The 25,104-nt window shown below is 38.8% G+C and overlaps 1 long non-coding RNA gene across 1 annotated transcript in view; it reads right to left on the bottom strand.

Moving 5' to 3' along the window:
• The window catches only part of LOC136872458 (uncharacterized), a 34,751-nt gene extending 10,111 nt beyond the window's left edge, over positions 1-24,640 (bottom strand). Inside the window, exons 1-3 of the long non-coding RNA XR_011018073.1 lie at positions 24,505-24,640; positions 13,065-13,211; positions 6,579-6,749 (exon numbers count right to left, since the gene is read on the bottom strand). This is a non-coding gene — a long non-coding RNA (uncharacterized lncRNA). The remainder of the gene's footprint in view (positions 1-6,578; positions 6,750-13,064; positions 13,212-24,504) is intronic.
• Between the last annotated feature and the right edge of the window lie 464 nt (positions 24,641-25,104).

A 25,104-nucleotide genomic window follows, 5' to 3' on the forward strand; every position in this document is an offset into this window, starting at 1 on the left:
AACGACTGATCGCACCCTCCCTTCCAGGATGCCAGTAAATACTTTGCCTGGTATACTAATCAATGAGATACCTCGATAGTTGTTGCAATCCTTCCTGTTCCCTTGCTTATAGATAGGTGCAATTACTGCTTTTGTCCAATCTGAAGGTACCTTACCAACACTCCACGCTAATTTTACTACTCTATGAAGCCATTTCATCCCAGCCTTGTTTGGAGCCATTTCTGATAAGCCTTCTTTTTACGTTCACAGGCTGCTCTCACTTCATCATTCCACCAAGATGTTCGCCTTTTCCCATCTTTACACACAGTTGTTCCTAGGCATTCCCTTGCTGTTTCTACTACAGCATCCCTGTATGCCACCCATTCACTTTCTATATCCTGAACCTGCTTACTGTCTACTGTTCGAAACTTCTCACTAATAATATCCATGTACTTCTAATTTCCTCGTCCTGGAGATTTTCTACCCTTATTCGTTTGCAGACAGATTTCACTTTCTCTACCCTAGGCCTAGAGATACATAGTTCACTACAGATCAGATAGTGGTCTGTATCATCAAAATCCGCAAAAAACTCTTACATTCCTAACAGATTTCCTGAATTCAAAGTCTGTTAAGATATAGTCTATTATGGATCTGGTACCCCTAGCCTCCCATGTGTAGCGGTGAATAGCCTTATGCTTGAAGAATGTACTCTTAACAGCTAAACCCATACTAGCACAGAAGTCCAGCAAACGCTTCCCATTCCCATTAGCTTCCATATCTTGCCCACATTTACCAATCACCCTTTCGTATCCTTCAGTTCTATTCCCAACTCTCGCATTGAAATTGCCCATTAGCACTATTCTATCCTTGCTGTTGACCCTGACCACGATGTCACTCAATGCTTCGTAAAACTTGTCGACTTCATCCTCATCTGCACCCTCACATGGTGAATACACGGACACAATTCTTGTCCTAATTCCTCCCACTGACAAATCTACCCACATCATTCGCTCATTTACGTGCTGAACAGAAACTATGTTGCGTGCAATGGTATTCCTGATAAAGAGCCCTACCCCAGACTCTGCCCTTCCCTTTCTAACACCCGTCAAGTACACTTTATAATCTATCTCTTCCTCATTATCTCCCCTTACCCGAATATCACTTACTCCTAGCACATCCAGATGCATCCTCTTTGTTGACTCAGCCAATTCTACCTTCTTTCTTTCAGAAGCCCCATTAATATTGATAGCTCCCCATCAAATTCCATTTCGTTCGCCAAGTTGTTTCCAAAGAGTCCCTCGCCTGTCAAATGGGAGTGGGACTCCATTACTCCCATAGGTCCGAGGCTTGCTTAAAGTGTTCTGAGCTCGGTAAATTCATGAAGCAGGATGCTGCCCTACTTGCACATAGTCCAAGTGAGGATCTCTCCTCTAACGGGTTATGGACCACCGGTGAATTGTATAGTCCTAGCCGCCTGAGCACAAGGAGGGCCACGACTCGGAATATGTCCGAGATGCCCACTCCCATTCCATAGCAACTGGTATCCCGACTCTCAGGACCACTTACTAGGCCACTCAGCCGTTGCCCATGGTTCACGAACTAGGACGTGACTACAGTAACCCACAAACATGAACCATGCAAATAATATTATTATTATTATTAGTATTATTACTATAAACTATTACTTGTCACCTTATCGCGGAGGTTACAGAATGTTCAAATATTTATTTATGCTTAAATAAAACAAATATATATGATTCAATAGAATCTGATTATGATCTTTCAAAAACAAAAGATGTTCTATATTAATCAAGTCCTTTCTTTTTCAAGTATAATACTGTACCATATTTTCTTTTTTCAGGTAGGTTATAAATTTATTACTCAAAATTAGTTTCAGCAGACTGTAAAACCTAATATTTATTAACTATATACATATTGCCAGCTTAATACCAAAATAGCATATCTACAAAAATAGCCAAAATGGCATATTTCATGGGTTTTCATACTTAGAAAAAAAAACTTCCCTAAATGTTTTGTAACTGGATATTCAATAATAATAATAATAATAATAATAATAATAATAGTTAATACCTAAAAAGTTAAGATACATCAGTTTGCTTCTAAGGGATATGAGAAAATTTTAGAGCAGTATTAACATAAATGTGAATGCTACTTTGGTTCTAATTGAATTATTGAGATGCACTAAAGGCTTGTTATATTTGCCACTTTTTTTCCTTACTACAATAATGCTGTAGTAGCTCAAGCCTCTTTCTGTTCTTGGTATGTTCGCTCATTACTGTGTGCAGTTTAAATAATTACGATGTATTTAAGCTATGCTGAGATTATGGCTGCAATGAATCTGCCAAGTAAGAAAATGCAATGTTCTTTGGAGCTAGGTCATTGCATAATGGGTTTTCATAATCAAGATTTAATGAAGGTCAAATCAGTGATCTTGTATCTTCATGAATGCTATCACTAAATTATAAAACATGCTATTCCAAGAGGGTGACCAGACTAAAAATGTCAGTTTTTTCCAGAGCCACCTTCCAGAATTCCTGTGCCCATAGATTAACAGGAGAGACTGGAAATGATGCAGAATCAGAACTTAATTCCAAGCAGGAGGAAACTTCAGCAGAAGATTTGCAATGAAATTCCTGTGTTATGGTTAGGTCTACAATAAGTGCTACAAAATACACTACATCATGAGATCAATAACAAGAATGCCCTGAAGGGAGGGAAATCACAACTGAAGAAGGGATTAGTATTGATTTGGATTACAAAAATTGATTATGGAATGTCAAACTTCAGAAGATGTATTGTGCCAGCATTCTTTTATAATATTACAACAGATGACAAAATTTATGATACGCAAGACTACACTATTAAGAGGAAAAGAAAAATCAGTACTGATGTTCAACTGGCCAGGAGGAGTTGCTATAATTATTGCTCACAGAAATGTAAACTCAGATTAAAGAAGAGACCGACTACTGAAAGTCGTAATACTACTATGAGAAGGACGAGAAGAAAAATCACTCATCTGAGTGGAAAAAGAAACAAATTGGACAACCCTACAAAAGTGTTTGTAACATTCTGAAATCAGGTAGGTTCTTAAAACAAAAAGACTGGTCGAGATGCCCTAGAAAGTGTACAAGTAACTTTGGAGAAAGTAGACAGAAAGTATTAATCATTTTGTAAGTTATCAGATATGCATAAGCAGTATATGTATATACATCTAGGTGATGTGAAACAAATGTACTCAGGACGACTGCAATGTTAGGAAAATCAAGAAGGCAAAATAGACTATCACTTGATTAAGAATAACATCCAGATACAAGTTTACCAAGCATTTTTCAAAATGATTTTAAACATGAGTAAAATGTATGTAAGAACTGCACTAAAATACAGTCAACAGATTCACAAAGAAAGTGATAAACGTAAACCACCGAACGTGAGACCAGAGAATGCAGAACAATTTATTCATGACCATATAAATACATTCCCTCGGATCCCTTCACACTACTGCAGAAGGGACTAAACAAAAGAATGATGAGCTATAGCTGACAAAAATGTATAATCTGTATGTTGAGTGATGCAAAGAGGAAGAGCAGTATTACGAAAAGAAAGGGCTTTACAGGCAAATATTTAACACAGATTTAAACATAACTTTCCATTGATGAAAGGATGTATGTGATACATGTTACATTTGGAAAATGAGTGAAACAGAAAAGGATGAAAATAAAACTGGCCACAAAAAACATTTGAAAAATAAGGACCTTAATAGAAAACACAGGAATGAAGACTTTTCATGAATTTGATATAGAAGCAGTGTGTTACTGTCAATCAACTAGCACTATAGGCGCTCTTTTATAAACTATTGGCTCTGTACAACTTTACCCATGTTGGATTTGGGTTCTTATAATTTTCATTGCTACTGTTGGCAAAAAAGGTTGAAGTGAGGTGGGGTCCTGCATTTTCTATATAATTGAAAATATAGCCAATGGAGAAGAAATTACATTGATGTCAGACACATGCAGTGGTCAGAACGAATGTAAACATTGCTGTTTTGTTGATGTACTGTGTGCAAAGTTTTGACATGCCTGGTTTTTTTTAATTTAAACAAAAATTATACATATTACGAAGGATAAACATAAGATTATTTATGCAGTTTTTAATTAAATAGTTTGGTAATTATGAATCAAGTTAAAAAATATGGAATTTTTAATAACTTACAAAACGATTTCTAAAAAACATGTTATGCAAAGTACCTAGCTACAAAAATGGTATTTTGAATAGAATCGTGCTCTATATTAAGTCATTTCTTTTCCAAGTATATCATATTCCAGAACCATATCATCTACGTCTTTACCCTGACAACTGTTTGAAATGTTCTGCCATCTTCCTGCCTTCTCTTTCCGTAGGAGTGGTTTTCCATCTGAGCTCTTTATATTCATACACCTAGTTTTCCTTTCTCCAAATGTTTCCTGGATTTTCCTGTATGCAGCATCTACCTTTCCTAGGACCGTACAACCTTGAAACATCCTTGCACTTCTTCAGCCATTCTTCCTTAGCTGTCCTGCACTTTCTAATCACTTCTTTAACCACCTGTATTCTTTTCTGCCCTTGTCATTTTTTTTATTCTTGTATTTTCATCATTCATGATTCAGGTCTAGTCTCTCCTGAGTTAGCCACTGATTCTTAGTTCTTTCCTTTCTTCCTAACATTTCTTCAGCAGCCTTACTGATATTCTTGACAACTATCCATTCTTCCTATGCTGTGTTTCCTTCAGCCTTTTCACCTAGGCCTTGTGCAACATGTTCTTTATGAGGGTTGCCTGGAGATTTGTTAGGATGAGAGGCAGAAAATGTTTTCTTTTAATCATGGAAAAGGATTTTGCCGTATGTGTGGCAGCTCAATCTACTTACTGAGGGGGAAGGGCAATGATTTATTTTCTTTTTCTCTATTACAGAAATCCACTATTTTTGCTTTTATTTTTCAACGATATCCAAGTTGGAGTTCTAAGGTATTTCTGTGATGTGATTGGATTTTCCTCCATTCTAATAGGTTTTGAAGTTCAGTTTTTCATCTATATTATTCTTTGTTTTACTGTATAAATAACAATAGTATTCTAAGTTTTGTGATTACACAATCAGATGTATTACCAGCAATTTATAATGACTCTTTTGGTCATAAGTTGTCAATACATATCTCAAAGCACTAGGGAGCTGAAGTGTCACTAAAAGTTTTGCAGATAGTACATCTAACTTCAGTCTATCGATTTCCCTTTTCAGATTCTCTAGCCTACCACAACAATTCAAAGTTATAACATTCCACACTCCAATTCACAGAATGTCCGTATCCACCTTCCTCGTTACAGCCCCCTCTCGAGTAGTCCACACCCAGACATCTGAATGGGGGATTATTTTACCCCTGGAATATTTTACCTAGAAGGAAGCCATCATCAGTACATCATTCATACGGAGAGACCTTAACGTCCTCAGGAGTTAGTTACAGCTTAAAGATAAGTAATAAATGTAAAAATGTAGAAGCATTAGAAGTTAACCTGTCAAGTAATTTTCTTCAGAATGCCACTTGCATAACTTTACAGTCATTAAGTCCCCACAGGTATAGTCGTGACAGTAAAACTAAAGCTAGCTTGAGAAGAATTGCCATCAAAACAGAACTGGCTACGTGAGGTCAAAGAGAGTCTTAGTATCAGACCTATTATATATAAATTCCATCAGTTCTACCAGTTTACAACTGATTCAGAATGTGGCATACGTAAATAAAATTTTGTGGGCGAGCCAAGATTAGGTTATTGGCTGGTCCTTGCTCTCTTTCAGTTTTTTAACTTGGTTAAGGAATGGAAAAGTGCAACTGAGAAGGATGCCATAGGCCATGATTGTAACAAAAATTATATTAGATCAGGATAATTGGATACAGGACAGTATTGAACCAGTCAGCAGGCATTGTCAGTATTGAATTATTACAGTTAATTTCATTTAGTATATTTTGGAAGCATTTCCCTAAAATGTAGCCTAAATCTGTAAATAAGTACTTTATGGAGCACCCCTGTGGGTGGGGACGGTAGAATACCCACAGTATCCCCTGCCTGTTGTAAGAGGTAACTAAAAGGGGCCCCAGCGGCTCTGAACTTTGGAGCATGGATTGGCGATCACAGGGCCCTTAGCTGAGTCCTGGCATTGCTTCCACTTGTGCCAGAGTCCTCACTTTCATCTATCCTATCCGACCTACCTTGGTCAACTCGTTCTTTTCTGACCCCGACAGTATTACGTATGGAGGCCTAGGGAGTCTCATTTTCACGCCCTTCGTGGCCCTTGTCTTCCTTTGGGTGATACCTTCATTTTTCCAAGCGTCGTATCCCTTCCATATTTTCCCTCTGATTAGTGTTATATAGAGGATGTTTGCCTAGTTGTACTTCCTCTTAAAATAATAATCACCACCATCTTTATGGAGCAATTTCAATTCAATATGAAGAAATTATAATTCCAAGAATAAATGCTGTACGTTACTTACAGTACTTAAATTATATCCAAATAGTGTATAACTTATCTTCTAACATTAAAGTCAGAATTAATTACCTGGTAAGCTCAGTACATCCAGGAGATATGGCAGCATATTCCTGACTGACCAGCTGATGAGATGGAAGTTGACAGGCTGCAACTATGATGTGCTTTTGTAATCAGTTCTCCACACAACAGGATGGACAGAAATAAACCCAGCACAGTAGAGAAGCATCCTACAGGATATGCCTGCAATAAAAAATAAAAAAACTTGTAAATAAGACATACAAAAGCAAAAGAAATAGAGTTAGAAATGGATGTGGAAGTAAGGAGAAATTGAAGGAACTTACTAGAAAATTGAATCTAGCAAAGAAGGCAGCTAAGGATAACATGATGGCAAGCATAATTGGCAGTCATACAAATTTTAGTGAAAAATGGAAGGGTATGTATAGGTATTTTAAGGCAGAAACAGGTTCCAAGAAGGACATTCCAGGAATAATTAATGAACAAGGGGAGTGTGTATGTGAGGATCTTCAAAAGGCAGAAGTATTCAGTCAGCAGTATGTAAAGATTGTTGGTTACAAGGATAATGTCGAGATAGAGGAAGAGACTAAGGCCAAAGAAGTAATAAAATTTACATATGATAACAATGACATTTACAATAAGATACAAAAGTTGAAAACTAGAAAAGCAGCTGGAATTGATCAGATTTCTGGGGATATACTAAAGACAATGGGTTGGGATATAGTACCATATCTGAAGTACTTATTTGATTATTGTTTGGCCGAAGGAGCTATACCAGATGAATGGAGAGTTGCTATAGTAGCCCCTGTGTATAAAGGAAAGGGTGATAGACATAAAGCTGAAAATTACAGGCCAGTAAGTTTGACATGCATTGTATGTAAGCTTTGGGAAGGCATTCTTTCTGATTATATTAGACATGTTTGTGAAATTAATAACTGGTTCGATAGAAGGCAATTCGGTTTTAGGAAAGGTTATTCCACTGAAGCTCAACTTGTAGGATTCCAGCAAGATATAGCAGATATCTTGGATTCTGGGGGTCAAATGGACTGTATCGCGATTGACATGTCTAAAGCATTTGATAGGGTGGATCATAGGAGACTACTGGCAAAAATGAGTGCAATTGGACTAGACAAAAGAGTGACTGAATGGGTTGCTATATTTCTAGAAAATAGATCTCAGAGAGTTAGAGTAGGTGAAGCTTTGTCTGACCCTGTAATAGTTGAGAGGGGAGTTCCTCAGGGCAGTGTTATCGGACCTTTATGTTTTCTTATATACATAAATGATATGAGTAAAGGAGTGGAATCGGATGTAAGGCTTTTTGCGGATGATGTTATTCTCTATAGAGTGATAAATAAGTTACAAGATTGTGAGCAACTGCAACGTGACCTCGAAAATATTGTGAGATGGACAGCAGGCAATGGTATGTTGATAAACGGGGCTAAAAGTCAGGTTGTGAGTTTCACAAATAGGAAAAGTCCTCTCAGTTTTAATTACTGCGTTGATGGGGTGAAAGTTCCTTTTGGGGATCATTGTAAGTATCTAGGTGTTAATATAAGGAAAGATCTTCACTGGGGTAATCACATAAATGGGATTGTAAATAAAGGGTACCGATCTCTGCACATGGTTATGAGGGTGTTTAGGGGTTGTAATAAGGATGTAAAGGAGAGGGCATATAAGTCTCTGGTAAGACCCCAACTAGAGTATGGTTCCAGTGTATGGGACCCTCACCAGGATTACCTGATTCAAGAACTGGAAAAAATCCAAAGAAAAGCAGCTCGATTTGTTCTGGGTGATTTCCGACAAAAGAGTAGTGTTACAACAATGTTGCAATGTTTGGGTTGGGAAGAATTGAGAGAAAGAAGAAGAGCTGCTCGACTAAGTGGTATGTTCCGAGCTGTCAGCGGAGAGATGGCGTGGAATGACATTAGTAGACGAATAGGTTTGAATGGCGTCTATAAAAGTAGGAAAGATCACAATATGAAGATAAAGTTGGAATTCAAGAGGACAACCTGGGGCAAATATTCATTATAGGAAGGGGAGTTAGGGATTGGAATAACTTACCAAGGGAGATGTTCAATAAATTTCCAATTTCTTTGAAATCATTTAGGAAAAGGCTAGGAAAATAACAGATAGGGAATCTGCCACCTGGGCGACTACCCTAAATGCAGATCAGTGTTGACTGACTGATCTTATGAATTCCAGCTGCTTTTCTAGTTGCCAACTTTTGTATCTTGTTGTAAATGTCTTATCTTTTGTCTGTACATTTCTCAGAATTTGAAAAGAATTGTAATTCTGTATCGGTCATGTCCACAGTAACAAGGAAATGCACATTTTACTTTTCCGTAATTTCTGTCTGTCTGTACATGCATCACGAGAATGGATGAATATAATTTAATGAATATCTGTATGTAAAGTCGGGGGATGAGCCACTACAATCTAGGCTATAAATTATTTTATTCACGCTGAATGAAATGGCAGTTTAGGGGAATGCCTGAAATGTAATTTTCAAATATTTATATTATTAGTGGTCCTATCGATAAATATTACATAACTAAAGTTATACAGAATTAAATTTCCGATCATTTATGTCTCATACTTGTTTACCGTACTGGCTATGATAACATATTCATGAATTTGTATTTTTGTTGCCAAGTCCATAGCAACACCAAGCCAGGAGAAAATGGGTTTACAGAATTAAATGAAAATCGGTACATAGAGTCGGGGAATAAGAAACTACAGTCTAAGCTATAAAAAATTTTATTCATCCTCGATGAAATTTTAGTTTAGAGGAAGGCACCTAAAATTTAATTTTTAAATACCTACAGTATGTTATTCGTCTTATCAAAAAGTACTGCATAACAAAGTTATTACAATTTCCAATCATTTGTTTTATTCAGTTTTACCATAGGCCTACCGAGTATAATAAGAGTGGTATTTCAATGTCGGAAGAAAACTAAATGTGAAGGCCTACAATATCAAAAGCGCATAACATTCATCAAGAATAACATTATATTGACCATTGTTTGTTGTGATATTTGTTTTATGCTGCCACACAACTCCGATAGATAGTATTACTGCTGTGTACCGAGTATAACAGCCTAACTGAATAATGGCAGGAAATAGCAGGAGAGTTAGAATACTTTCTTTAGCATTCCATTCCTCTGGTCCGTGTATTTCCTGATTCTACTGGTACGTAACACATTGGTTTATCATAATTACTGATGGGCTGCGAATGGACTCGCGAAGACTCGAGTCTGGGATCGTAAAACTCGAGGTACTCGAGTCCGGACTTGAGGCCAAGGACGCTAGCAGCGTTATCTGCGAGCCGTGTATGGAAACAACACGATGCTTAATATTTTAGGTAGGCCAAGGACAAGTATTGGGTCCGTTTCCAAATAATGCACAGTGATATAATGTACAAACTGATGTACATTATGCCGTATTTACATGAATGTATAGGCCTACACAACAAAACCATATTGTAACGTAAACTAAGGAATGTGTGGACACAGGTGCTTATGAGCTACAGTCCGGCTCTGTGGCTAAATGGTTAGCGTGCTGGCCTTTGATTACAGAGGTCGCGGGTTCGATACGCGACAGGGTCACGAATTTTAACCATCATTGGTTAATTTTGCCGACACGGGGGGGTATGTGTGTGTGTTGTCTTCATTTCATCCTCATGACGAGCAGGGCGCCTATCGGTGTCAAATCGAAAGACCTGAATCTGGCGAGCCGAACATGTCATCAGACACTCCCGGCACTAAAAGCCATACGCCATTTCATTTTACCGGCGCACAGTGTGAAATTGTAGAGATCAGGCAGGACAAACGTACATTTGACTAATCTATTTATATTATAAAGGGCATTAGAGTACGCTCATGACTATACAAAGAATACCTGACCTCAAAGCTTTTAAAGCTGTGTGTGGTATATCTGATGTCTACAATTGTGTGAACATTGCGCCCCTTACCGAACCTTGCATCTCGCACTGTCAATTGTCTGCAGTGTGTTCAGATGAATCTACGTAACTAGCGACTGTGTTAAGATATTTTTAATGTGAAATAGGGATGGTCCACCTCTGTGGTGTAGTTGTTAGCATGAGTAGCTGCCACCCCCGGAGGTCCGGGTTCGATTCTCGACTGCCACAAAATTTTAAAAGTGGTACGAGGGCTTGAACGGGGTCCACTCAGCCTCGGGAGGTCAACTGAGTAGAGGTGAGTTCGATTCCCACCTCAACCATCCTGGATGTGGTTTTCTGTGGTTTCCCCACTTCTCCAGGAAAATGCCTGGATCGTACCTAACTTAAGGCCACGGCCGATTCCTTCCCTCTTCCTTGCCTATCCCTTCCAATCTTCCCATCCCCCGCCAAGGCCCCTGTTCAGTTTAGCAGGTGAGGCCGCCTGGGCGAGGTACTGGTCATCCTACCCAGTTGTATCCCCCGACCCAGAGTCTGAAGCTCCAGGACACTGCCCTTGAGGCAGTAGAGGTGGGATCCCTCGCTGAGTCGGAGGGAAAAACCGAACCTGGAGGGTCAGCAGATTAAGAAGAGATAGGGATACAGCTAGATTGCTATCTTTCTTAATCTGCTTACCCTCCAGGTTCGGTTTTTCCCTCCGACTCAGCCAGGGATCCCACCTCTACCGCCTCAAGGGCAGTGTCCTGGAGCGTGAGACAATCGGTCGAGGGATACAATTGGGGAGAATGACCAGTACCTTGCCCAGGCGGCCTCACCTGCTATGCTGAACAAGGGCCTTGTTGGGGGATGGGAAGATTGGGAGGGATAGACAAGGAAGAGGGAAGGAAGCCTACAATGAATAGTTAAATCATGTTCCTAATCTTTACTCCGTATCTCAAGTTACCAAAGGCTAACCTACTGGGCGATATAATGCAAATATGCAAACTCATATCCTCATCCCAAGGTGGTGCACCTCCTTTCGGGAAAACCCCCATTGCAGGTGAGCTGCATGTAGCATTTCAATAACATACCACCCTTCCGGACATTCTAAAATTTCTGGCGGTACCGGGAATCGAACCCAGGCTTCCAAGGACGGGAGTTAGTAACACTACCCGTTACGCTACAGAGGCGCGGTAATAAACGCACCCAACTAAATAAAGACGAAGGAGAAAAGGATGAATATCATTGTGTGACAAACTAAATGAATGGCATTTCGAAACAAATATGTTACGGTCTTACACTCGCGTGTTTCACGTTATGGTCATCATTTACGTAGCTGTTGTAATAGTACTTAATGATTGGGGCATTTCTTCTGACTGCTCGGCAACAAGTTGCAGTTACAGATCGTGACGTCACAGTGGAGACTCGAGTACTTCGCGCGGGTTACTCGGCGAGGCTTGGAGTCGCCAGACTCGATTCTCGCAAGTCCAAGCGTCACTCGCGCACATCACTAATCATAATACTCCAGGTATTCGATCCCTACTCTGACGGGCTGTTTTGAATGAGCAGTGTGCACATTTAAGGCAGAGGCTCAGTAGTAGTAATAGTATGACCTGGTCTAGAATTATAATTTAGGCCTATTCCAAATTATAGCACCACAGTTCACTAAATAATTCAAAATTCAACCCTTAAAAGAGCCGTTTCTTAAGAAAAGCTTCTTCGGCTTCACTTTTATTAAATCTACATTCATTTTATTCCAAATTAGCAGTGAAGAGAGGCTTTCTCCTCTGGCTTGGAGGAGGAATTTGCCTCCAAGTCAGATAGTTCTTTCCGCCGCCAGTGCAGTGAATTGAGATTTTCCGATTCATCGGGTATTACTAGGAAACAGATTAGTAAAAGGGCATAGTTTTTGCCCTGGGACTCTACACTATTCGTCCGCCCCTCCCCCCCACCCCCTCCTGCCGAAAAAAGACGAAGAGTGTTCACGGATCAGGACTGTCTGCGGCTTGCCAGCTCTGAAAATTAGGATTGCTAGATCGGAAGCGTAGTACTGTTCGTTAAAAGTGAGAAAATGTGTGGTTTTTCATCTGATCGAGTATTTCATATGAAAACATTTATTTTAATCGTATCATTCTTACCGACGTCATTGTAATGATGTATGTTCATTTCAGTTGGGAAAATTACGAAGACAGTCTTTCTGAGGATGTAAAAAGGCAGGTGGAGATTGTCCGCAACTTGATTGTGATTGATAGTAGCAAGCGGGCCTACCGTTATAATGAATACTCCCTAACCCAGTCTTCATATGGAAAGAGACATTTGGTGACTTCTCCATTGCATTTCTAGGGTAACGTTCAGAGCTATGCAGATTAATACAATCTTGCTCACTAATGTACACTACCTAACCTAGAATTCTGTATACAATGTAAAATTCCATAGCGAAGCATGGGTACATTAACTAGTCATAGATAAATTTCAATACTTCATTACCATTAGTCACCTCCTCTATCTGGACCTTATCTTTGTGACCAACAATCTTTACATACTGCTAACAGAATACTTCTGCCTTCTGTACATCACATGCACACTCTCCTAGTTCATACCCTTCCATTTTTCACTAAAATTTGTACCATTTCAATTATGCTTACCTTCATGTTATCCTTAGCCGACATCTTCGCTAGATTCAATTTCAATGTTAAGGATAGCTGTAAACTACTATCAACCACAACTGCAACTCTTCTGCATTAGCTCTGCTGCACCAAGCCTGAGGCGTTATGTATATGATACAGGCCCACCTGCAGGAAAAAAATAGGGCCCCTTTAAAGAAATTTGAGTAAACATATCAGTAACAGTTCCATTTCCTTATTTTAAATTGTTTAAAAGTCATCACAATGTACATCACATTGTCCAAGATACAACTGGTGTTAAATAATCCAAAGGAGAGCTTCTTCAATATCTAGTCAATAATACAACAGCTAATTGCCTTTAGGAATTTAAGTCAACTCGTTGAATAAATGTATGACGAAAGTTAGACATTTACTAAAATGATGCTTATTACGATATCTGGTACAGTAGACAAAGGGGCAATTTTCTAATTTAAATATGAGATTTTGGTAACAGTTTTCATTATTGTAATTTTTTCGAACTTGGTATAGCTCTTGGTGATAGTTCATCACTTGTGTTACAAGAGACTGCTGTGCTCTTTTCATGAACATCGCAACCATCGCACTACAAAGTGCTTGAAATGGTGTTCATCTGTATCCAGGACAGTCTAAGTATACAACAGCTTGCTGTTCAACTGCACGAAGCATTTCCAATGGTATGTTTGATACCGCTCTTGATGCGGTTCCCTCCAGATCAACACGTGTGACCACTCTGCTGATAAATCCTATCTTTCAGGAACTGGTGAACCATGAAAATCTTGTAGTCCATAATCTGGACATCATTCCTACAAAATTTGGGACATAGTTTCCTGTCCAAAGTGATTTAAGTAGGGAAAGTTTATTTGTAACCACCCAGTATGAAAGGGAAGTATGCAAGCAATACTTTGCCATACAGGAACGGTACTTTAGAGAAATATCTGAATAGAATTTTGGAACGCAAGTAAAGTATGGCTTGGAAAACATCTAGGCTTAAAGTCCATGAAATATAAGAATCTACATGGTCATAATCACTAAATAATTCAGGCTAGTAATCTTTAAACTTATTAGAAACTGACACCATATAGTAATTTAATGTCACCATATTTTTACAAGTGCTCAAGAAGCAAAGTTGGACTATGGTTAAAATTTCATACCTCCCCTACTTATTTGTTAAAAGTAAATGGATTAGCTGAAACCTACGCAGAGTACGTTCTAAGGAGTTCACGCTGCTTTGTACACTACTTCGGCATTCTACAAATTCTGAAATTTGTACGATATACCATATATTGAAATATGTTGTGTGCCCCGACAATTATCTGGAATGTATAGTAGCTCTTCATCTACTAGTATTTTAAAAAAAATGTTCTTTCCTACTTAGTTTACATCGGGCATCAATTTCGAAGAATGTCTAGGTTAATGTAGCTTTCTGAAGGACACGTGCAAGTAGTGCAAGCTTAAGAATTACAAATTGATGTTTGTTGTGTAAAGGGGCTTAACAGCTAGGTCATCAGCCCCTAATAGTACAAGATGGACTGAAAAGACAGAATAAAGTTTTTAAAATATATCCACTGACTAGAATTTAAAACAAATGATGATAAAATATGATAAAGATTACAATAACCCGTGGATCTAATTCGCAATGTCTTATTTTCTAATAAAATTAAGGAAAATATGAATTACAATGGAATAAGGCATTGCCTTTTATGTACAGAGATATGCATCATTTAAGTTATAAGTAAAATTAACAAATACACAAACATGAACTAAAAGAGTCAATGGGGTAAAAGATTAATCAAGAAAAATACTAGTACAAAATACACTTTTACGCATGCTAAAGGCCACTATCCCTCATAAAGCTGATGACTAGGTCTTCTGACTGCTCGTCATCTCGTAGGATGAGGGAAATGGCACTCTGGAGTTTTAGACTACGGCGCAGATCGGCCAGGTCTACACACTCCATAAGGATGTGTACCACGGATAGATGACCGCCACAAGTACACACCAGGGGGGTGGGGGCGTTCACCCTTCAGTAGGTAGGAGCGAGTTACTATGCAGTGACCGATCCGAAGAAGACATATCATTGCTTCTCTCTAAGAAGCCCGAAGTTAAGTCTTCCATACCTTCGTAGTTCCCTTCATCTCCCTCAGCTTATTTGGAAGAGGGGTGCCCTGCCACTCCATCTCCTAATGGGACAACCAAATGTGTTTGCTGAGAGTGAATATCACTGGCTGGAACCCTGTAAGGCAACGAGGGCAGTGTAACAGCCTCCTTGGCAGACTTTTCAACTAACTATTCCCCCTCTACACCCATGTGGCTTGGGAGCCACATAAACTTAATTCTGGTGCCAGCATCCGAACACCCGGCCACCAGGTCCTGGATCCACTGCACCAGACGGTGCCAAGGGAAACTTGTATCTATAGATTGTAGCGCACTCAAGGTGTCTGTACACCGCAGAAATTGCCGGCGCTCATCGGGGACAGTGTGTACCAGAGATCTTGACAGATGGCATAGAGCTCTGCTATGTACTCACTAGACTTTTGGTAGAGGAAAAAGAAACTTATTGTGAACAACGAACGTACAGCCTACTCCCACTTCTGCCCTCAAACCATCCACGAAAATGACCGAATCGGGGTACCGGCCAACAATGGACAGAAAGTCTCCGATAAATGAAGGGGTCCGTGTTCTCTTTCGGGCCGGTGTGCAAATCAGAATGATTATCCAAGGAGGTACCCTACTTGGTCATCTAACGAGACAAAGGACCGAAGTTACATCAAATAATCTGACTGCTATCCAAGCGTATTCCAACCAGCTGCGTTGCTCGAGGGTAAGGAGTTTACAGCCGACGGTTTCCATTGTGGAATACGTAAGGATACCTTGGATGAAGTGGCGGCTGTCGCAATTACAAATTTACAATTTAAAAGCCGATCGAAATTTCATTCAAGTATCGCTGATTACCATTATCAGCATTCTCTAATGTTTTCAGGTAGAACTTTGAAACATCTGTGGTAAGAAGCATTTTTAACAACCATAATAATGTTATTGTCTTCACGTCCCCTAACTACTTTGTTTTCGGAGATGCAGAGGTGCCGGAATTTTGTCCCGCAGGAGTTTTTACATGCCAGTAAATGCCCGTCTACACGTAAGGTTTTATCGTCAGTCTCGCATGATCAAGTAAGACTGACGCAAGACATGCGTCCACACTGCTCAGTCTTCCGCTCAGACATCTGTTCAGTGTTACGACGATCACCATGGATGAAATACTGTTAATTTTTCTGTGTGCTATTGAACTGAGAGATAGAGAAAGAAAGGTTGTGCATCGCTCACGGTGGTCTCAAGATGCTTGCAGTACTTGAGAGGAAGATTCTCTCACGTCAGTTTGCTGCGTATGGAGATGGAGATTTACTGTAAATTATTAACTCTAGTAACTCCCGAAACTGAAAAACAATACATTGCTATGAGGAAAGCTATCACTCAGCACGAGGCACTCACTGCAATATTAAGATTTTTAGTGACGGGGCAGAGCTACAACAATCTTGAGTTCACAATAATTTCTAGTCTACTTAGGCTATACAGGAAATATGTCTGTCGAGCTATAGCCTATACAAACTTCTGAAGAAGGAATACTGTACTTAAAACTTACACGAATTATATGACATGTTTATTATTTTAGATTTATTGAAAAATTACTACAACAATACAAACTTGATATCTAAATTCTAATTTCTAAAAAGAAAATTAAAAATTGAGTAACATTTCTGAAAATTTTCATCTAAAAAAAATCTTAAAACAGTCACTTTGTAAACTAGTTCTTGATGCAAAAAGTGGTAGATAATTAAAATCTTTGGCTTTACCGTATGTCCCACTAACTATTCTTATGGCTTTTGGAGACGCCAAGGTGCCGGAATTTAGTCCCGCAAGAGTTATTTTACGCACCAGTAAATCTACTACGAGGCTGACGTATTTTAGAACCAGGGTAGAACCAGCCAAGTTTGGAGTCAGAAGGCCAGCGCCTCAAACCGTCTGGGCCACTCAGCCCGGCTGGTAGAAAATAATGAATTAAACGATTCGTATGCATTGTTTCACTACATAGGCTTACTCATCCCATACTTAGAAAATAAGTCCGAAATGTTTGCTGAGGTTGGCGTAATCACTGAAGAGCTTGTATTCTCTAGATTCGTGCATGGACTTTCCATTGCTTGTCGAAATACCATTGTACCCCTGGCGTCTCCTGGACGGGTGTAGTAAGGAAATCCATGTGGTGTGGAACACTTTGCTCCTGAACAACTATCAGCTAGTCCTGTCGCTCAATAGGCCCTGCGCATTCGGTAATGTTAACGTCCTAATTCAAATATTCCATTTCAGCCTCAAAAAGCACATCGTTTATGAGCTTTTGCACAAAGACCTGTTTCGTTTGGAATACTACGTATTTTATGCGCTACATATTTTCCATACGCATCAAATGCATTTTCAGAAAGGAGAGCTTTTAATTTATCTCCAGCTAACTGCAGCACTTATCGTCAGTGTTGCCAACTCAGCGGATTTTTAAATGGAACAGCGGAAAAATTTTCCATTTAGCGGACAGCGGATTTTTTTTGACGGATTTTCAAACTTCTATTAACGATTTACAGGGGTAACAATATCACCTTTCATTAACAGGAGGAAAAGTAATATAGAATTTACTGCGGTATAATAGTCTAGTCAATACCGTTGTATTGAACTTAAGCTGCATCCTACCACTCGTTTTCTAGTCCAGCTCTGGCCCACAGCCTCAAGCAGAATTTGTTGCAATCGTTACTGTCCTGATGAGCTGGACAGTGTCGTGTTTAATATCATGTTTCTTTTGACATTAGGTTCTCTTTTAGTACGGTACGTCAATATGTCGAAAGAAAAGGTTGAAAAGTAGTCAGATATTTCGTAAAGAGTGGTTAAATAATTAAACTTTAAAAAGACTAGTTGGTTGAGCTTCCCACTGATCCCAACCACGGTCAGTGCATCTGTTGGGACTGCAATATAAATGCGAAATGTTTGACATTTCTTTCCGCACTTATCACAAACAATAAAAACAGTAATGGAAATGAAAACTTTAGAAATAGATTTTAAAATTTCCATATATGCTTTATTACTGCCAGCATGTATTGTTTCATTAGAAAACCACAGGATCTCAACCCAGCACGTTCTGCTTCAGAGGATAAAGTGCTGGGAGGAGAAGATGACCTGTTCTGAAACTGGCGAGTGTTGAGAATCTCCATTACAACAGCTGGTATATGCTATTTTGCTACAGTTCGAAATTTAGCAGAGAAAATATTTGTGGGTTGGCACACTACTTTAACACAAAGCTCTCACTCATCGGTCTTTCTCAGTCTTCGAACCTCGATCAGTTCAAGTGAGACGTCGCATTCGCCGTCCACACGTAACGTTTTAAGTCTACCGACACGAGGCTGCCTCATTTGAGCATCTTCAAATACCACCGGACCAAGCAAGGTTCGAATCTGTCAACTTAAACTCAGAAGGCCAGCGCTTTACTGTCAAAACCAAATCAAAATCTCTTTATTTGCAAATGAGGTGTCTATCTCGGTGGCAAATGGTACACTAAAATACATTATTGTCAAGCACTCAATATTAAATTTACAAGAGAATAAAATTTTCCTATAATACAATATTATATAATTTACGCTAACAATTTTTTCTATTAAACACACAGCTCATCCTTAATAAATTTACATTGTTTACAAAATTCTACTTATAATATCTCCTGTACTACTTACAAATATAGTCAACTGATATACAGTATGTGGAATTACTTCAAATGATACTGTACAACTGGTATAAGATTAAAATTTACATTGCAGTTATTTACTTTTTCTTTTCTTTACCCATTCTGGAACCTAAGTAGCATAACGACCTGCTGCGTCTTAACCAGAGCCCTTTTTACCACCACTTTTCAGAGTTCCTGAAGGGCCTTCATAGCTACCATAGCGGTCCCAGGGCCCTCAAAGTCCCCACTGTACTGCACCCCTACAGGCAGTCCCCTACTTTGGCTGTCCAAACTCCTTAGACCAGGGGATGGAATTAATTTATTCACACACATTTTTTATTTACATTGACCTGCACTGGTCGAATGCCCTCTAACATTTCATTTATTTTCTCTGTTGCTGTTTATTCTCTTTTTGAATATCTGTACAGATTTTGGAAAAGGATCAAACACTACCCCTGGTAAACTGTTCCACTCCTTCACACCCTTCCCAATGAATGAAAATTTACCCCCGCTTCTGCTAAAATTCCCTCTAATTTTATATTTGTGGTCAGTCCTGCCGATATAATTATTTTCCAACTGAAGCCTCTCACGGATATCTCCCCATGCTTCTTCTGTATAGGCTCTATATAATCCTATAAGTCTAGTTTTCTCCCTTCTCTTAAAGTTTCCCACCCTAGTTCCTTTAACATTTCTGATACACTACTCTTTCTCCTGAAATCCCCTGTTACAAATCTTGCTGCTTTCCTCTGCATACTATCCATTTCTTTTATTAGGTATTCTTGGTGAGGATCCTAAACACTGTTTGCATATTCCAATTATGGACGAACCATACTTAAGTAACTTTTCTCTTAATTCTTTGTTGCATCCTTTAAGTAGCCTCATTATGACATGTAACGATCTGTATGCTTTCCCAACAATGTCATCCACGTGACCCTTCCAGTGCAAATTACTTTCAAATCTTACACCTAAGTAATTGCATTTGTCATCTTTTGGGATAACTACCCCATCCAAAGTATATTCAAATTCAGTTTTAAAACACCTGTTCGTAAATGTTGTAACAGTTGATTTGCCTCCATTAACCTTCATGTTATTCTCTTCAACCCATTTTTGGATACTCTCAAGGTCCCTTTGTAATTCTGAACAATCCTCAATGGTATTTATTTCCTTATAAGCAATTATGTCATCTGCATACAATCTTATTTTTGATGTTATATTGATCCCTAAATCATTTACGTATATTAAGAAAAGTAACTGACCGATTATACTACCCTGCGCAATTCCCTTCCAAACTTTCTCTTCCTGCGATACGTTAATTCCTACTTTGACTTTCTGAACCCTTGAATTTAGAAATGATTTTACCCAACGTGTAACCCTTACGTCCAATCCTATTCCCTCCAATTTCTATAATATTGCATGTTCCACTCTATCAAAGGCTTTGGAAAGATCTATGGCTATGCATTCTAACTGGCCTCCTGAATCCAATTGATCTGATATGTCCTGCTGAAATCCCACCAGTTGTGCCTCAAAATTTCTTTCTAAATCCATACTGGTTCCTCATGAACCAATTTTTATCATCACATATCCCTCTGATGTACTTTGATATTAAACTTTCCAGTATTTTACAAACTATACTGGTCAGGCTGATTGGTCTGTAGTTCTCTGGTTTCCTTTCATCACCCTTTCCTTTATAAATTGGTATTATAGATTCCTTCCATTCCTTTGGTATTACACTATTATTTATGACATAGTCAAAGAGAAATTTTAAATAAGGCACTAGGTACCACCCCATTGTCTTTATCACCTCCCCAGTAATTTGATCACTTCCTGCTGCTTTTCCTTGCTGAAGCAGTTTGATTTCTCTGAAAATATCTTCATTTGTAAATGAGAAGCTTCTTGTTTCCCTCTGTGTCTCTGCCTCTGTATCTTCTGTTTCGGTTTCCAACTCCTGACAATCATCTACTGAATCTCTGAATTCCCTACTAAATAGGTTTGCTTTCTCAGTATCTGTTAAATAGTGTTCACCCCCTTCTCCCACCATTGTAGGAATTGATTCCTTTTCCTTTTTTGATTCCTGATATATGAATACAGCTTTGTCCATTTCCCTTTGTGGTCATTACGCTCTTGAAGAATGCCATTCATATAATTCTCTTTGGTTCCTTTTTCACTCTATTCAGTTCCCTCATTAGCTGTTTTCTACTTTCTCTACTCTCCCTACCTTCTTTGATTTTCCTGTTTACTATTCTACATTTTCTTTTTCATTTTCTTCTTTCCCTTGTATAATAAATAGGGTCTGAGGTCATTTTACTGAACTACTCAGCCCGGCATAGGAAATACTTCCTTGAATTTCACGAGGATGAGAAATGTTCTTAGTTATAAAAAAAAATAAAAAATAAAAAAAAAAGAGCTAGGCACGTCATAGTTACAAAATTGTAAACAGAATAACCGTAGGCAACCTTTAACATTCTTCCTTGTCCTTATAGGGTAAGAAGACTACGAACATTACGGATAGGCTTATCACCTTAACTGAAAATGCCTCAACTCGAAAACCTTGGCAACCTTACGCTATCGTACGCATCGAGTTTCCATGAATTCTCACGTCACAACACCCTTACACTGGTGAGTTAATTTGTCTTGTCTTGGGTGAATCACTACACAGTTCTCTTATTACAGATTGTTAACAGTGTTGCGAACACTAAGCGCGAAATCCGCTAATTGACTGTGCCATTTCCGCTAGATTTTTCATATTGATTTTAATTTAATAATAAATACCGCAAATGGTTTAAACATAAAAACACAGAATGCATGCACAACATGTTTAAATAATGACGGTGTTGCTGCAGTAGGATGACTCAGTCCCGCACAGGTACCAGTGAAAAACTACGCAAACTAATCGCACTCACAGGAAAACAGATCTCGTCCAATAAAAAACTATACTTCCTAATTACATGAGGGGATTTACATGCTCGGCCGAACGCAATTCAGAAACAGTAGTGGCACGATACTTCCACCAAGGGCAAGGTGCATTCTAAATTTGACTCGGTGATAAATATGCCATAAATGTGACATTACCTTTACATTTTACAAAGCCACTAGAAAATCCTCGGACACATTAAAATTCCGCAAAAAATAATAAAATAAAAATAAATAAAAAAGCCGCTAGTCGCTAAATTGATTTAGGATCCGATATATTTAGCGGGAAATCCGGCTAAGTTGGAGACTCTGGTTATTAAAGCTTTACCAGACCTTCCCGTGACTCTTGACGTCACACAGACGCACGGCATGGCTGACGAGATGGAGTCTATATCTGCCACAAGACACCAATATAATTATAACCAGTAACTACTCTACTCCCTGTGGTACGATAGATTTAAATCAGATATCGGTAAAAATAAGGAATATGCTATTTAATAACTGCATACCGCAATCTGAATGCTTGAGGATAATGCGGATCAAACTGGGCTTAGTAACATTGTTTACCAGTAGCGGCGATTGGGAATTAAAAGTGCGAAAAAAATAAAACAGTACCCGAGCGAATTTCGACAGAGGTAAAGGTCGACAGTTTACCAATGTAAGTGCCGTAATAAGTTTTTTGTTTTTGAGGTTTTGATTCAAAATACAATAAAACTTTCAAAGGAACAATATTACACAATTATTACAATTAAAAAGGACGGTGTGATTATAGAATTAAAAATCATTTAGTATTTGATTACACATTAAGAAACTAAAAGACACTGAAGAGACTACCAGACTGGCGAATGCACGCGTCAAGCGGGTGAACCATACCATAGTGTCCATGACCTTGGTAAAAAAAAACTAATATATATCTATATATATATATATATATATCCCTGCTACTCTTCCTCACAGCACATGCAAAGTGTCCACTACTTGCTGTGGTGCTATACAAATCGGTTAGCCGGGACGAACGACATTTTGTGCGTATTTCCGCTAATAATTGTGTTAATAAATAAAGGAAAGAATTACCTGATAAGACAACAGGGCTTGAACAAATTGCCGTTTTTTAAAATCCTATAATTCCTAGTTTCAGTCGGCCAAAATAATATAAAAATGTAGTATTTTCTCCAGGTAGTGGGGGGGGGGGACGATTGCCCCACCACATGCCCCCCTTAATCACCGCTACTGTTTACTGCACAGTTTGAAGTGGTGGGGATTATTGTTTTAATAGGAAGTACAGTACAACCATCAAGTAAACCATCCTCTGTTAACACTAAGAGGAAAAAAAAATGGAAGGGGTCCAACACTTTGAAAAATGAAGATATTTGCTAAAGAAAGAAAAGGCGCCATGAAGGACGTGAAATTGAGACTTCCTAGACCTCCACACGTAATACCGTCGGGCTAGGAAAGGTCAACAAGAGTTGGCCAGGGAGGTTGGTAGGATATATGAAAGCGAGGAGCCTGAGAAGTGGAGGCAATGAAGGACTTCGCTAAGAGCCCCGTGGTCACCAACCCACACTCCCAAGTTAAGAGCCCGTTGGGCCTCTTAGTCCCCTTTTACGACAGGCAGGAGATACCATGAGTTTTTCTAGCGGCACCACCCACAACGGGATACATATTTCAGAGGTGGTAGGTAGGCCCTAAGTCTAACCTAAAACATTCTTACGAAATGTGGACGGTGCTCCTGGGATTCCGAAATACTAGTACAATAATAGGTGATATATTTTGTATTTAGAAGTTACTCCAGGAATATATTTGGTTTTCCGATTCTTGCAACCGCACAACACATAATAGCTACAACGGCAACTTAATATTACGGTAGTTATCTCTTACGTTTTAGTGCGCCGTGCAGTGTTCACGTCTTGAAATTTCCGCAGTTACAATTAACGTTCACCGTACCCATTGGGATGAGCTGTGATGGGTCCGACTGTCAAAAAAACATGTGTTCTCTGATCAACATTTCAAATCTCATCACCATAAAGACAATTACTGCCAGAGACTCGTATGACCAAAACCGTGGACCATTCACAGTAGGCAATTCATAGCGTACACATTCTTCAACAATAATTATATCTGTAAATTGCTATATATCTTGTGTAATGTAACGTATGTTATGTTAATGTATATTATTACTGTTCATATTGTATCAACGCTGACAAGAAATAACAATAGCAGTGTACACAGCTCTAACCACACAAGCATTCGACTATGGTATTGATGCTGGTGTCAAACAAGGTAGTAGTCTAGAACTAAATGCAGAATGCAGTGTCCTTTTCATCCTGCTCTCCATTTCATTTCCCTTTTTAATATTTTACTTTCTTTTATGACATTCACCATACGTATGAAACTTCGAAATGAAAATGATTTATAATTTAACCCCATTCAACACGCCCTTGAGTAGTTTCATTCCACCTGCGAATAAGCTACCTATCGTAATTAATTCTCTTTCACCTATCGTGTGTTCGTCAGTACTTCATGGCTGAAGGATTGCAATAACGTATATCCACAGTGGCCAAATTTCGTTATTCATTGTGATGAATGGTGGAGTCTTCGATCGAAAGTTTGGCATACGCCAACATTAGTTAGACACATTTATTCAAATGGAAAAATACAAAAAACCTAAGTATAATAAAATTATGCCAAATTGATTTATCTCCGCAATAGCACTCGAAAAACCCTGCCAGCTGTCCCCTGAACACACAAAAATATACTCTTCGGAGTACGGTACCTACTTACCTCGTTCTGTTCAGTCTGCTGAGAAGTATGAACTGACTTTCGTACGGTGCCACATTCAACTAAGGCCAGCACCAGACCAAAGAGAACACCAGACTGTCTGAAAAGAGCTATTCCCCGCCCAAACGAAAACAGCACGAACACATTACCCCACTCGATGACCAACCATCCCTACTTGATGACTGAACAACGAATCAGAGTCGGTGACGACGAACGTTTACCTGCGTCAACCAATGACTCATCTTCTTTTGAATTATCCAGGGATAATGCTAAAATAATTTTCCTTAAAAATATAGCTACAATTTAGATACATAAAAATAAATAAACCTTCCTAGCGGGATTACAAAATCAGTCCAGTGTCGCAACAAGTGTTGTTTCTAATGAACGCAATATGTAGACATTTATATATTAGGTCAAACTCATGCTTCGAATACGTATCCATATGCAGGAGTAAGTGAATTTGTCACACAAATTAGTTCAACTGGAAATTGAAATGCTAAAAATTTGGTTTCAGTTTCTTTGCTCAAGAAGTTGAAAATATTGGCAAGAATGGAACAGTGAAGAATTCCATCATACTGAAATAAACTAAAGAAACTCATACCC

Source organism: Anabrus simplex, chromosome 4 (assembly GCF_040414725.1).
Source record: "Anabrus simplex isolate iqAnaSimp1 chromosome 4, ASM4041472v1, whole genome shotgun sequence".
In the NCBI taxonomy this organism is placed as follows: Eukaryota; Metazoa; Arthropoda; class Insecta; order Orthoptera; family Tettigoniidae; genus Anabrus; species Anabrus simplex.